This window comes from Cryptotermes secundus, unplaced genomic scaffold (genome assembly GCF_002891405.2).
Source record: "Cryptotermes secundus unplaced genomic scaffold, Csec_1.0 scaffold271, whole genome shotgun sequence".
NCBI classification, from domain to species: Eukaryota; Metazoa; Arthropoda; class Insecta; order Blattodea; family Kalotermitidae; genus Cryptotermes; species Cryptotermes secundus.
In genome coordinates, this window is record NW_019731219.1 from 236,570 (window position 1) to 251,309 (window position 14,740).

The window sequence follows — 14,740 nt, forward strand, 5'->3', positions numbered from 1 at the left end:
TCACACAATTGTTGAGGAGTGGTACTATGTCACATTAATTTGGGAATTGAACAAAGGCTTGTTGCATAGTTCGCAGAAGGCAGACAGTTGTCTGAAATGTCTACGATATCCAACTTACATAAACAGGATGTCACTACGTTCTACTGAAATGTCATGCCAATACGGCTAGCATAAACAAAATAGACCGGGGACAATTTGGCTAGCAAAGTGACTGCTGCGGTCTTTTCTGCTAAGGTTCGTTTCCCGGGAGTGTCAGATATTTGTACCCGCACTCATAGAGGCTTCGAGGGCAACTCACCGTCCTATCCAATTGGAACAAAGGAAGCAATCAATGGAGATAAAGCGGCCGGAGCCTTCATGTACCCTACACGCCTTCGTGATTAGGTGCTTATGTATAGTGACGGCTTTACATTTCTTGCTATTTTCTGAATTTAGTACTTTAGAGAGGCGTGTACCCATCACATGAACTTTTTATTAATATTAAATTTTCCTGGAAAAGACTGATATTTAGATTACTGAATAATGTACAAACGGAATCGATTGGTACCAAACCCATTCAGTGAGCCAATGGAAATTCTCAGTGCACCATAATATTCAATCACAAATTATAAAATGCTCCTAAAACATAACATACAATTTTATAATACTCGCATCTTTAGGCAGTAAGTTATTGGAGATTTGTTGGCAATTGGGAATTGTGCCATGCATTTGCAGATAGATCACAGACAGCATTGTGACAATCTTACTAACCCTTAGTGACAGCTTTCGAGCAATGACAAAGGGTGTGACGTCACCGTTACTTTATGCAGAAAGCGTCTAAAACTCTGTTACAGCTCCCCTCTGACGGCAATATCAGTGAGTCATAGCCCTTTCACAAACGGATGAAGAGATGGAGCTTAGCCAAGCAGAAAGGGGCTACGATGGCTTGGAAATTATATCCTCTTAACTTTTAAGACTTGAATAACAGAAACTGAGATATATATTTCCAGCCACATTAAATAATACGCATGTCTGCTGTAATGTTTTATACGTAAGCTTGCACACACCCCGATCACGGTGGCCGCGCAGTCTAAGGTATGAAATGTCTTCGCTCGCTCTAATCCTGGATTCGTGTGTTCCAATTCCACTCAACACATGGATGTCTGTGTGTGCGTTTATTCTGTGTTTGAGTTGTCCTGTGTGTATGTAGAGGCCTTGCGACGAGCTGATCACCCTCCCAAGGAGTCCTACCGTATGTCTAAGATCTAGAAACACCGAAGTGAACCGACAAGTTCATGGAGATAGGCCTAGGCCCACTTGGCGTATAGTGCCAAGGAAAAAAAAAGTGTAAGTGCGTGTTAATGTAAATACGGAGATGCAGGCTCAAGCCGCTTGAATTACAGGGACAACAATGTGCTCAAGACACCTGATTCTGGGACACACCGGTGGCCGTAGTCTTAGACGTTTAGTTGTAGCAGTAGCAGTTTAAGTCAGAAGAGAACTGATGGTTAGACTCGGACTAGTTGCATTGTTAGAACGAAAAAAAATCAACAAAGGAACACACGGAGGTAACTTTCACTCAGAGCATCCAAAGAAACCCTGTCCGGCAGGACATCTGATGGAGATTATGTACGCTGTGAATGCGTGGTCATGGAAAGAGTTGAGATTTCTGAAGAATCATCAGTACTATAGGCACCGATCTTGTTATGAGCATCATGGAGTTGAAGACTCCCCCCCACGGTAATTATTAACTCCCTGTTGTCACCGATACTAACATTGCGGTCGTATTATCATACGAATGATTCAATTTTTATCAACGACATTTGATATTTTGTACAGCAATAAAAATGCTTTGAAAGATTTACCCCTTCTATACAGATAATTTGCCGATAACAGTGACCACGTGGTCTAAGGTACAAGCTGCCTTCGCTCGATCGAACGCTGGAATATTGGGCTCTAATCCCACTCAAGGCATGGATATCTTTATTGTGTGCGTTAATTCTGTGTGTGTTGTTCTGTGCATAGGTAGCGGCCTTGCAACTGGCTGATTTACTATCCACAGATACTGTGTACATGACCAAAAATCTGAAAATGCGACCAAGTCCCAATGAAGGGCTGTAGAGTAATAAAAATAATAAAAATAATAATAATAATAATTCATTTGGAAACAATAAGTTCTGGAAATGGGTAATTGTATATTTTCTTTTGATATCTTACGTGCCGCATAGAAAACGACGTGTCTAACAGTTTTTCTATTGTCTTGTGGTACTCGGTGCTCCAATAAGGTTTCTACCGAGCCGTTGCTTAGCAAAAGAAGAAGGACATACTTTACTGAGATTTTTCCTAGCAACAATAACAGAGATAGACACACAGACACACAGATTAATGGAAGAAAATTATGAAGTGCGCAGTGGAGATGGGCTCAGGCGCCATGATGTACACACCAACTATCATAAAGATTTGTTTGGAAAGTAAAAAATTAATAAGGGGATATTTACAGACACATAGACGGTATGGATATATCATAAGCATGTTTCCATTTTTTAAATAAAGAAAGCGGGCTACAAAATGGAAAATAATTTAATGACGGCATTCAGTATTTTATTATGATCATAACTGATTAATAATTCTAACTGAAATATGAAAACTGTTCAGTGATATTTTGTAAACGCACATAGGTCTACTGTTATTAGGTGCGGTATTATATCGAATATTGACTGGTTCTGCGCAATCCTGCAATGTACAACGTCAGAGGTGAATGACTTTTAATACCCAACGTATAGGATTATTTTTTGGCATAAATAATTGACAAAACTTCTGAATAGGCTTCTCCAACACCATTTACCAGTGGACGATATTGTGATATGGTACCTGAAAGCCGGAATAGTTCATTGCTATTTACCGCAAAAAAGAGTTTTCCACGGAAATGAACAGCCACTCAACAATAGAAGAACTACCGTTTCTGTGAAAAGGAGAGGTAAACACGCCTCTGTAAAAATAGAGGAATTGTTAGGAAATGGTGCTTTCCATGTAGTTCGTGCCGAGATATTATAAGCAGGACAGTTTGAAACAACGAGTTTGTTGTCAGAAGAATTGAGGGGGGTCTCTTGAAATGGCAAAAAAGGGCATCAGGCTGCGAAAAGAAGGCTTCGTGTTTGCTGCAGTGACAGTGAAACTGTTAAAATGCGCTGCCAGGATACGACTAATGAAGACTGAGAACACTAGTGTATGTGTGTAAACTGTGAATTGCAAAGTGTATGGATAAGCGATAGCCCTGTAATCGCCTGTAGTTCCGAGTGGTGTGTATAATGCGTAAATAAACGCAAATATCCAATCCATACCCCGTCTATAGTGACAATATCTATATTTAATTCTGAATGTCTATGGAGAGCATATATTAATAGTCGATACGTGACAATACAGGGTGTTTCACGACTTTAGGGCATAACTGCAGGAGACAATTTCCTAGATCTTTGTGATCAAAAAAGTTTATATAAACATGTGTCCGAATTTGGACGGTTACGGAGTTATGGCCGTTTTAAACTCAGAATAGAAGGTAACGATTATTGACAATAAACGGAACAAAATAATAAACCAGCATAATACACGTACATGATATATTTAAGGTATGAATGTAAAGTTAATTTCGTGAAATTACTTTTAATTTGAATTTATTGGTGCTTAAAGCTGATTTTCTAAAATGCCACCGCCGGCCGCAACACAGGCTGACGCTCGGTTGTGAACCGCGCGGGATATACCAACCCACCAAGCCTTAGGTACATCTCAAATGTCGAGATAACGAGAGCGCTCTGTCGTTAGCTGGCTAAAAATAGCGACCTGCCAGATGACAGACGCTGTTCACACGAGGGCGTGTACGGGAATGAAAAAACGGTCATAACTTCGTAACAATCCAAAATCGGACACATGTTTATAAGAACTTTTTTGATCACAAAGACCTAGGAAATTGTCTCATGCAGTTATGCCCTAAAGTCGTGAAACACCCTGCATATTTCCTTCTTATTGCTTTATAATCTTGGGAAGATCTGTTCGCTCGGTACGCAGTGTTCTTCTTCATTGGAACAGCAGCAAGTTTAAAGCAGTGTACAGGGAGTGTCGTTTTGAGTGGGTTATTGCACTCGTGACAGAGTAAGGGGAAGAGCCTCTGCTATGCGAGAACAGAGGTTCTCATGACAGTGACGGTGTCCATAGATTAGAGTGTTCTGGGTTGTGAGGTTATAGAGTCTAGTAAATGGCTCTATGCAGCCATTAAAAACTTAGTAGTTCAAAATGGGTGTATTTACGAATAATTAAATAATGTAAAGTGTATCAAATGATTTTTATCGCAATTCTTAAAATGAATTTATATTTGTGTGTGTGTGTGTGAATTTACTGTAGGCCTTCATTGTTTTATGGAACAATGATGTTGTCTTGTAACGGAATTGTTTGCGTTATTGAATTGAAGTTTATTTACTCTTCAAAATTCAGAGGAATCTTATTTCTATTACACGAACACAGATGCAATGAGAATTCTGTCCTTGTGTTTAAATGACTTATTTCTTAATACTGTATTCTCCGTGTGTTAATATTTACTTCATAAACTGCGATACTAAATTTCTTTGTTGTGGTATAATCTAAAAAATATTTATATAGTACGAGTTCCTTGCCTAAAGAACCTACTTCTTTGCACAAAACAAAATTCCGCGCCCCGGTCCAGATGAATAATCGCTAAGTTCTCATCGTGGGTGGTCTATTCAAAGTTCGTATGGGATTTTTGGTGGAAAAATTGACACTAAGGCAGGCTTTTCTACAAGCACTTCGGTTTTCCCCTGCCAATTATTATTCCGCAACGCTCCATACTCATTCTATTATCAGAGGACAGTACAACAGGCCCACTTGAGCACACAGTGTCGATGGACATAGACTCAGCCTACTCCTACAACTAAACAGAACTATACAAAATAAAAGAGAACCGCGCGTTATATACGAGAGTTATTTTCACACTAAAAGGACTGTTTTGTAATAGGATACGAGAGAGCAACAAGAACTGAAATAATATTGGATTAGGGTATGTTCATCAGCACAAAATCAGAGAAAAGCCAAAAATGTCACACACATAGGTCACCAACACAAGACAAGGAAATATCACTATATCACCAGCACATCACCGCAATGTACGCACCCCGCACGCCTTTCTCTCTGAGTTGCTCCACTAACTGAATTCGGTCCCGCAGTTCGCTATAAATAGCGTCTTATCCTCAATACAGGCCAGCGGCCAATTTTAGCCGATCAGTGGCGGATGTTTCCTTGAGGCTGAAGATCCAGACGAGCACTTCGCCTCGTACATCACAGATTAAAGCAGTCGCCGCAGGCCTGGTATAGTTCTTCTGGTTCCGAGCGATTTCTAATGTTAATATGATGTAATTTATTCTATGAAATATAAAAACTCGATTAAAAGCTTATATTTTTGCCACAAACTTTATGGAAATGAAGACTGTTATAGCATAGCCCAATTTGATCCGTCTTCTAAGGCCTTCTTTCTTTAATATTACGCTTAATAAAAAAAGTGCAAACCAGGACGCACAAAGAAATATTTCTCCCAAATTTTGTGTACTTGTTATGCACGGCAGCGTAGTTGGTTCAGGCACTGTGCTACAAGCCGGAAGGTTTTGAGATCTAATCCCGATGAGGTGAATTTTTTAAATTTACATAATTCGTCCAGCCACGATAAGGCCCTGGGGTCTACTCAGTCTTTAACATAAATGAGTACCAGGAATATTCTTGGGGGCAAAGGGCGGCCGGCGCGTAAGGCTGACAACCTTCCCGCTATCTAATAGCCGATTACCTAGAAAATGTGGAAACCTCAACAGCTCACAATCCTATGTGGCTCCACGGCCTGTTACTGGGATGCCTTTACTTTAACTATTTTTATTGGGGTGGGAGTAAGTCCCTTGTACTGCTGCAAATTCTGGCCTATTACACCAGCCCCAGATGATAGGAGGGTGTGATTGTGGAGCAATTGGTGGAATGAAGATTGGCAGGTAAATCCGAAGTACTCGGAGAAAACCTGCCCCAGCGCCACTTTGTCCACCACAAATCCCACTTGACCAAACCCGGGATGGAACCCGGGCCGCCGCGGTGGGAAGCCAGCGACTAACCGCTTGAGCTATGGCGCGGCCTTTTACTTACTTGCTTTACCGTTATAACGAACAACAGCAGACGTTTCATTGACTCAGCAATCGTTATTAATCGCTGAAGTTTCAGTCAACTGCCGTACTGCTGACATCCTTCCCAGTGTGGACGGTCTGACAGAAGTAACCTCACTTAAAGCAATCTGCATACTGAGCAAATCCATCCATCCATCCATCCATCCACGTACTCTTTCTTGTTCAATTGTACCTTCGTTCTAAAATCTCTCCTCCTCCTTTCGAAATTGTTGGTCTTCGAATTCCTTCTTGGTTTATCAGAGACTTTCTCTGCTTCTCATGTAAAAATTGTCCCTCTGCTAGATGTGCATCACCTGCTAATGTTTTTGCGGGGACGCTGAAATATTCGGAGCCAGGAACATCCTCCTTAATCATATTTTGTAATATTATATAATTTCTACTACTGTCTTTATTATTATACGTATATGTACGTATGAATATTATTCTATCTTTAAAACGTCTATGTATCCACAGTCCGTCAATAATGCAACAATAGTTTATTCACCATTTTGATATTTAACACAAAATGTTTCGGCCATAGATGGCCACTATATGTTGTGTTAAGTGCTAAAATGGTGAATAAACAATTGTATTATTGACGGACTGCGGATACATAGATGTTTTTATTAAAATTTTTGCAACAGGGTACTGAAATACAGAATTATCTTTTCTCGTTGCGCAATAGCATAACCATTGAAAATATATCTATTTTACTTTTCTCCTCTGTTAATTATAACCCTGAGCTTTTACGGAATTACTACTATTATTACAATTATTATTACTATCATTATTATTATTGTTATTATTATTATTATAATATAAATTGCTCTATTTTATATTTTGTTTGTAAGTTTTATTTTTTTCTTTCTACGTACTCCTAACTTCTGGGCTCTTAAGTTTTCACGTTAAAAAAGAACAAGAATTTAATAGAATTATTATTATAAGAATGGATGGTACTAAGTCCTTGATAGTGTTGCCTGTATAGTAACCTCCAGTGGACTTACTACAAGCAAAGCTCGTTGAGAGATAAGTAAGGAGAACTGATGGAAAGAAAATTAAACAGAAGTGTTCGGAGAAAATTCTGCCCCAGTGCCACATAACCCGTCACAAATCCCGCGAGAAATAAACTGGTATACTACCTGGTCCACCGTGGTGAGATATCTGTGCCTCACGATCCAAGTATGATACAGTCTGTCTATAGGAAACTAAACGGTAATTTTGGAATTTACTTCAAGGTAAGAGGATTTACTGAACCTGTAATTAATTATAAAATATTCAAAAGTATATTACTACCACGGATTGGATTGCTATGATTTTTGTTCAGAATTATGCAAGAAGCTAGTAGAGACGTACTATAATTTCCTAACTGTTTGCCATGCGGATTCGTTTAAACACAATTTAAACTGACCAATTCTGTTACATGCCTGTAACGGTAGCCGAGTGGTCTAAGGCATGTACTGTCTTCGCTCGCTCGGAAGCCGGGATCGTGGGTTCGAATCACACTCAGGGCATGGATGTTTGTGTGCGTTTTTCTGTGTTTGTCTACAGGTAGAGGCCTTGCGACGATCTGATCACTCGCCAAAGGAGTCCTACCGAATGTGTAAGATCTAGAAAAATCGAAGTGAACAGAGTTCATGGAGGTAGGCCTAGGCTCACTGGGGCTGTAGTTCAAAGAAAAAAAATCTGTTACATAGAAAACACATATATTTTACAAATTTTTTTTCCCTTCTGAATCATTCACACTTACCACTCAGCCCCTATATTCGGTCAAACCCTTAATTTTTGTGGCCCTGTAACAACATTTCTAATAAGCGCATTCGGCTTCTTTCGTGAAGTATGTAAGCAAGTAATATATTGTAATGAATTCAGAATATTTGGCCACTACATGATACACTCCGTAGGAGTCCGTACTGGTGGTACCAGATAAATGCTTCTGACTCTGCAGTATGCCTATTTTTATCCTTAGAACGTTCTGGAGTCCAGAGCACTTTAGGCCCTTTGCTTTGCGTCAGGGAAAACTAGCATCCGCTTTCTGGGTTTCAATATGATCACAGAATAGCCTTTAGAAATGGCTGTAGCAAATGAGCTCATACCAGTCCGTGACAGAAGCGAATAGATTCTCTAGTTGTAGCAAAGGGTAGATGTGTGAGACAGGTGAGGGGTGAGTCACCACCCCACTGGTAACAACAGTCAGTCAGTATTATTATAGTATTGATTCGAGAAATGCCGTCCACAGTCGCCGGGTAGTCTAAGGTATGAACTGTCTTCGCTTTCTTGAACACTGGGATCGTGGGTTCGAATCCCACTCGGGGCATGGATGTATGTTTGCGTTTATTCTATGTTTGTGTAGTAGCGGCTTTGCGACGGGCCGATCTCCCGTCCTAGGGGTCCCACCGACGCCACCGACTGTCTTAGGATTAAGAAACTGAAGTGAAACAAAGCGTTTCACGGATGCCCTCTGCTCCAAAGTGGAAGCAAAAAGAAAAGAAGGGGGGGGGGGCAGAGAGAGAGAGAAATATTCAAAGAAACATATTTTCTCCCAGTGATGAACGTTCTTTTTATAAGCTGCTCTTCAAAACGAGGTTTAGTCTTTAAAACCTTACAATAAAATTCTCGCCATGTGTTGCACATCAAATACATATTTAGACTTTCTGAAGAAAAATGTGTTTTAAATAAGTCGTCTTTATGTACATACACACACAAACTCCGTGGCCTATAGCCCGCAAGCGAACTATACTGACCGAGGGACCGCCGCTTTAATATCACTAAAAACAGAAAATACTCGTACAATCATTTTATGAGTTGATTTGTACGACAGAAACGTAGACTCTTCATTTGACAGTACAAAATAAATTATTACTATTATTAAAGACAATATATTGAGCGAAGAGCGAACTAAGTTGGAATGGAGCTAATTATATTACAAAGCAGTGACTAATTTATTCAGCTCAGATTGTTGTTAGGTTACCTACTTACATATGAAGCTGATCCCTTCTGGAGGAGCCCCCAATTCTGCAACTACTCAAGAATTTCCCAGAATTTTATGGAACCCGAAGGTTCACAAGAGCTCTCCACTTGTCCCTATCCTGAGCCAGATCAATCCAATCCATACCATCCCTTCCTATCTCTCTAAGATCAATTTTATTATTGTCCACTCACCTACGCTTTGGTCTTCTCAGTGGTCTCTTCCCTTCTGGCTTTCCCACACATATCCTACATACATTCTCTTCTCCCCTATTCATACTACATGCCCTGCCCACCTCACCTTCCTTGACTTGATTATTCTAATTGTACTTGGAGAATAGCACAAGGTTTCGTTAGGGTAGTTATAAGAAATAAATTATTGAAAGGAACACTTAGTTGAATTAACGTCGTTAAATGACGGACTCTTCTAGTGCCTGTGCTGTAACTTCGGAGTCAGAAACATACTTCAATGATTGAATATGTAAGAAAATGTCGACTGTTCAAACAATGCTATACACGTGGGAGTTTTCTCACTTGTAGTCTATGTGTATATTTAGTAAATGATATTGAAGAAGAATATTAAAAAGAAGCCTTTCTAAAATTTGCCTTTTGTGAGACTGGCCTAAATGCAATGGGTGTGCTGGTAGGAGTGGTAGAGACTCGCTCCACTTTGAGCATTAGTCAATTCTGCAGCAGACGAATCCGACAGAAACAAAAAGGAGATTACTATGTGCAGCCGGTGGTACCCGGCTACCATTGGTCTCCTTAGCATGCATCTCTCGAAAGTTATTTCGGGACCTGGAAGTGACATCACAATGATTCCTGCCCGCTCCGCGCTGACCACTTCTTCCTTTTGCGGAGGGATACAGTCGGTGGAACTATTAGTTCCTGCTTAACTTACCGAGCGAAAAAAGTCAGAGTTCAAACTACAATCGCAGGTCCATCAGGATTCAGTGCTTGACAATTTTCTGATTTATATCGATCTGTTATCATGAATGCCAGATTTTCCATGACAGTTTCCTATGCTGTACCGATAGTGATCTTGGCCGTCTAGTGGCTAGCACAACCATCCGTCACCCGTCATCTTCACCGGACTTCGAAGTAAAGTTATCCGCACAACGTGTCATGAAAATCGTTCACAGGAGGAGGACATAGATTGACTCGATGGCGCTACAGACTGTACCTTTCTTTACGAAATAAGGTCTGGGACAGTTTCTTGGAAGAGTAATATCACGTTTTATTTATATTATGCAAAACACATCTTTTCTTAGAAGAGTGGGGGATAGAAAGTAGCAGATTTATAAAAGTATCAGTTTGATTGGACCAAATATAAAACTAATTGAATGCAGGTTTTGGAATCTTAATATTATAACACACCCCTAGATGAGAGACGACGTTTTTGTTCAAAATATCCTTAAAATGCAACTAGGTTTGTGGTAGTGACGGTTATGATAACGATGACTCTGTGGTGACGCTTTGGGAAGGGTCCAGTAGAAATCTTCCTCCAGACCATGCAGTGTGCTCCTGGTGGCGTTTCACGAAATGACAGGGCGTTATATCCTTGGAGCAGTCCACGAACCAGACCAGGATGCGTCATCGTCCGTTAGTGGCGTACACCTTTTCATCATCATTAGATGGTTAATAAAATCTGTTTTTAGCATGCTTCAGTTATTAGGAAGTTGCTGGGAAATTCAAACTCGCTGTATTAATATTTTCCTCACCAGATGGTGGTGGGTATGAATACGTAGACAATGTGGCAGTTTATTCAGTGAACGGAAGTGTGTACGTCACAGTATTACAGAGCTATACCCTTGTTGTATCGGAAGTGGAAAAGACTAGAAACTAAGTTAGAACCAGGGTAGGCGAAGGCCAGAGAAGTGTAATGGAATTAGGAATTACTAAATAGAACCAGGTTCGTAAGAAACTACGGCAAGGCGGAGCAATATATGTTGAAAATTTAAATTTATATGCAATACGTATTATCACGTGTCACTAAGCATAGGGATTGCATTTGTACGAGTAACTGGATTTCTTGGATACTTACAGGTGGTAACTACGAATAATTATTACACTACTGCCGACTTCCACACCACAAACCACTGGACACTAAGACTTCTCAGTTTATTCCCACTAGTCTTTACTTGGTAACAGCTCTCCACAATGGCTACTCCTCTGCCGTGTCTTCACTAGACGTTTCCTGGTAATATATCTGAACAATGGAGATTATACCGCTTCTGTTTCCCTCTGTTTAACACTTCACATGTGAACACTCAACTGACTCCTCTAGCGTCAGTTGTCTTCAAGATAAGTACTCGGTACGGTCCCCGCAGACAGCACAGCCTCTATTGTTGCAGAGGCGTATTTACTTCGTTGCTGTATAGAAACAGTCGCTGTGGGGACCACATAGAGAAAGACGTTCTTCTATTGTTGAGTGCGTGAATTTTGAGGACGTTACCTAGCAACGGCCGATGTTTACAGAATCACTGCTTGGCAACGGATCTATACGTCACAGTATTATAGAGCTATGCCCTTGTTGTTTGGAACTTTAGTGCCAACCTACTCGATCCTTGCCATAGCTAGTCTTAATCAGGACGACTGGTGGCAGAAATAGCGCAATAGTCTCTAGATAGCGGGTCACTCGACAGGGAAGCTACCGTAGCAAAGACAACTCTATAAGAAGTTGCCAGCAGTCGACAGGGTCTGAATGTGACAAGACACCATCGTTACTGGCATTTAGTCACAAGTTGCAAGGCTCCTTTGCTCCTCTGCCCAGCCAGTGAAATGAAAATAACAATGACAGTAACCTGGTACTTCAGATACCAAAAATACCCCCCATCTATTTCTTTTCCCAAAACATGCATCATTTGTGGTTATTGTGCCAACGTTACTGCAATATGAAGACGCAACCCACGCTACACTGTCTTAATGAATCGCTAAAAATTATACTTATGGTGCAGGATAGAGATAATTATCCTTACAACACAACAGAATATGCAGATGCTAAATACTAATACGTATTCATTCATTCATTCATTCATCAGTAATCTGTCGAACAACAGGTACCCAGTCTCTTCCAAAACAGTTTCCCCACTTAATGCGATCTTCTGTTTTTGGAAAGAGACTATCCAGGAAAAGTGATAATGTGGTAATTTTTCCATTTGCTTTCCACATCGCAGTACAACAGCCGTTCAAACCACTCTGGTCACGCCTGTTGCTATACGAAATTGAACCAGCTCGAGCAACTAATTCGTATACATAAGGGAAAAAGGTAAAGTTGTCCCTGTGTTTAACTAATTAAGTACTACGCCATGAAGATGTATGGGGGAGTGGATATATAGATCCACATCCACACGGCACTAGTTGGAGCTCAATGGTCAGGTTCACGCACCTGCCGCTTTAGCCCCGGTACCCATTGTATAGGAGGTTGGGTGAACCCCAAAGCCGGTCTGGAAGCCATGGAGAAATGAAAATTCTTGAACCTGCCAGGACTCGGTGGTCCAGCCCGTAGCCAGTCGCTGTACTGACTGCGCTATCCCGGTTCCTAAATACTAAGTATATACAGACATATGTCAGCAAAAAGCGCTCTTACCAGAACAGGCTCAGAATAACAATAATAGCAATAATATTTTAGCCATGACAGGCTTTAACTGCTGCTCTCGTCACATGGAAGGAAGTATTATTAGTGGGTGGAACGGTGTGCCTTATTTTCTACACATAACATAAGCGTAAGACATTCCGTAATTAATTTAAACCAGATATATAATCCTCGAGTCAATTCCAAAATGTAATTTTATTTTGTTATAAATACAAAGATTAATTTTGTTCCAAGAAAACCTTCTAGCTCTGTAGTAATTGTTAATATCCGGGGAATAACAGTCACATTTAGTACACGTGACAACAGTGTCAAGAGTGGAATTTGAGTGAGTTAGTGGATTTAATTTTAATTGTATTCATTCCGGTCCGTCACACTAGTTATATATATTATAAAATGTTAACAATTTTTGACTCAATAACAGTTTGTCTTAATTAAAATCTTTATATTATATTTTGATTCAACCAACGAAACAGTAGTCTCCTCAACATGTTGTGCCTTGTTAGGATGGTCGTTTGATACGAAACATGTAAAGGCATCATATACTCGTAAATATACATTTGAGTCACACCGGACGGTGTCAAATCATTTTATAATATTGGACTGAAGACTGCAGTGGTTGGTTGTATCATCAGCCTACAAAAATGGAACAAACGACGGAACAAACGATGAAGAGCCTAAGTCCAACTCTGCTGCTGCCACAATAACAGCAGAAATAATGCACTTTAGGGTAAGGTTGCTATCGATGGGCCACTTTAACAAAACGCTCCTTAAAATCGTCAAATTTGACAATTTTACAGTTTTGTACACGTTAATGTAAATATTACTTTTCATACTACACATATCTAAAAATAGACGTTACAATTATGAAAGGTTAAGTAACTGTTGGGAAAATAAAAATAAGTGTCATTGGCCCAATGAAGGAAACCGGTCGCCTTCATTGGGCCGGGGAGTTTCTATGAATGGGCCGGCAGCTATTTTATTTTTTAATACAGTATCGCCTTAATACAAGTCAGTAAAATGTTTAAAACTATTTTGAGCATGATTCGTAAATATTAAATGCTGATTAGAGACCAACACAGACCACAGAAAATACATTGAAACATATTAAAGATAGCTTCGCATTATTCACACGGAATCATTAAATGCTACTTTAAAATCAGGAGTAGGATTTTTGTTTACTCTTTTGTAACCATAAAATAATGTGAGAATCTACGAAATAACATCGAATTTTGTTTATTAGAAACAATTTAATGGAAGTGAGAATTTGAGGATAATTTATAATTAGTGTAAAAAGAACAATAACCATATCTTGAAAACTTTAAAATAGCACAATAATTATTACTATTATTATTATTAATCTTACAGAAATTACTGCATCAATTATTCATTCTTGCTGAGTTCAGTTGCACTTTTCGCAGTAATACATTTTCATCCCCTTTCGGGCAGGTCACCCGTGCTACCTATTATTATTTTATGCTCCACTGCAAAACAGGTTTTTCCCTTTAAACGTCTCTGCAACGTTGCCCTCGGAACATCATATGTTCTGGCAGCCTCATTCACGCCCATGTCACCATTTCGCACTGAATCAAATGCACGACTCATATCATCTTCCTCCCATTTACCATATTTCACTCCTAGCAGCATCTAGGATAAAAAAACATAGATATAGCCTACACTATGCATGTTTCTTAATCTATTAATTGGCCAGATAAAACTCTAAAACTACAAATAGGCGTAAATTACGCATGAAATAATGAAAATCATTACGATAATTTCAATAAAATATTCATTTTACACACGAATGAGGGATACTCAGATTTAGATTAATACAATTATTTTTATAATAAAGAAAATGAGATTATATAATTATAGATTTAATTACTCCTGATAGGTTTCTACACAATCAGATACGACATTTTATTGTACAACTCGAAAAAGTTGCAAAAATATTAGCCTCGATATGGTTTCCATGGTTGGGCCACCAGCCCATTCATAGCAA

At 39.6% G+C, this 14,740-nt stretch overlaps 1 protein-coding gene and 1 long non-coding RNA gene across 2 annotated transcripts in view; one reads left to right on the forward strand and one right to left on the reverse strand.

The window, feature by feature from the left end:
• LOC111866424 (ankyrin-3) overlaps nt 1-5,197 on the reverse strand; it is a 235,021-nt gene extending 229,824 nt beyond the window's left edge. The window contains exon 1 of the mRNA XM_033752256.1: nt 5,159-5,197. The gene's annotated coding sequence lies outside the window, so the exon portion shown is untranslated. The remainder of the gene's footprint in view (nt 1-5,158) is intronic.
• Nucleotides 4,430-14,182, forward strand: LOC117282471. The gene is made up of 3 exons (XR_004513217.1): nt 4,430-4,440; nt 5,612-5,614; nt 14,107-14,182. It is a non-coding gene; the product is annotated as an uncharacterized LOC117282471 (long non-coding RNA).
• Nucleotides 14,183-14,740: the final 558 nt, after the last annotated feature.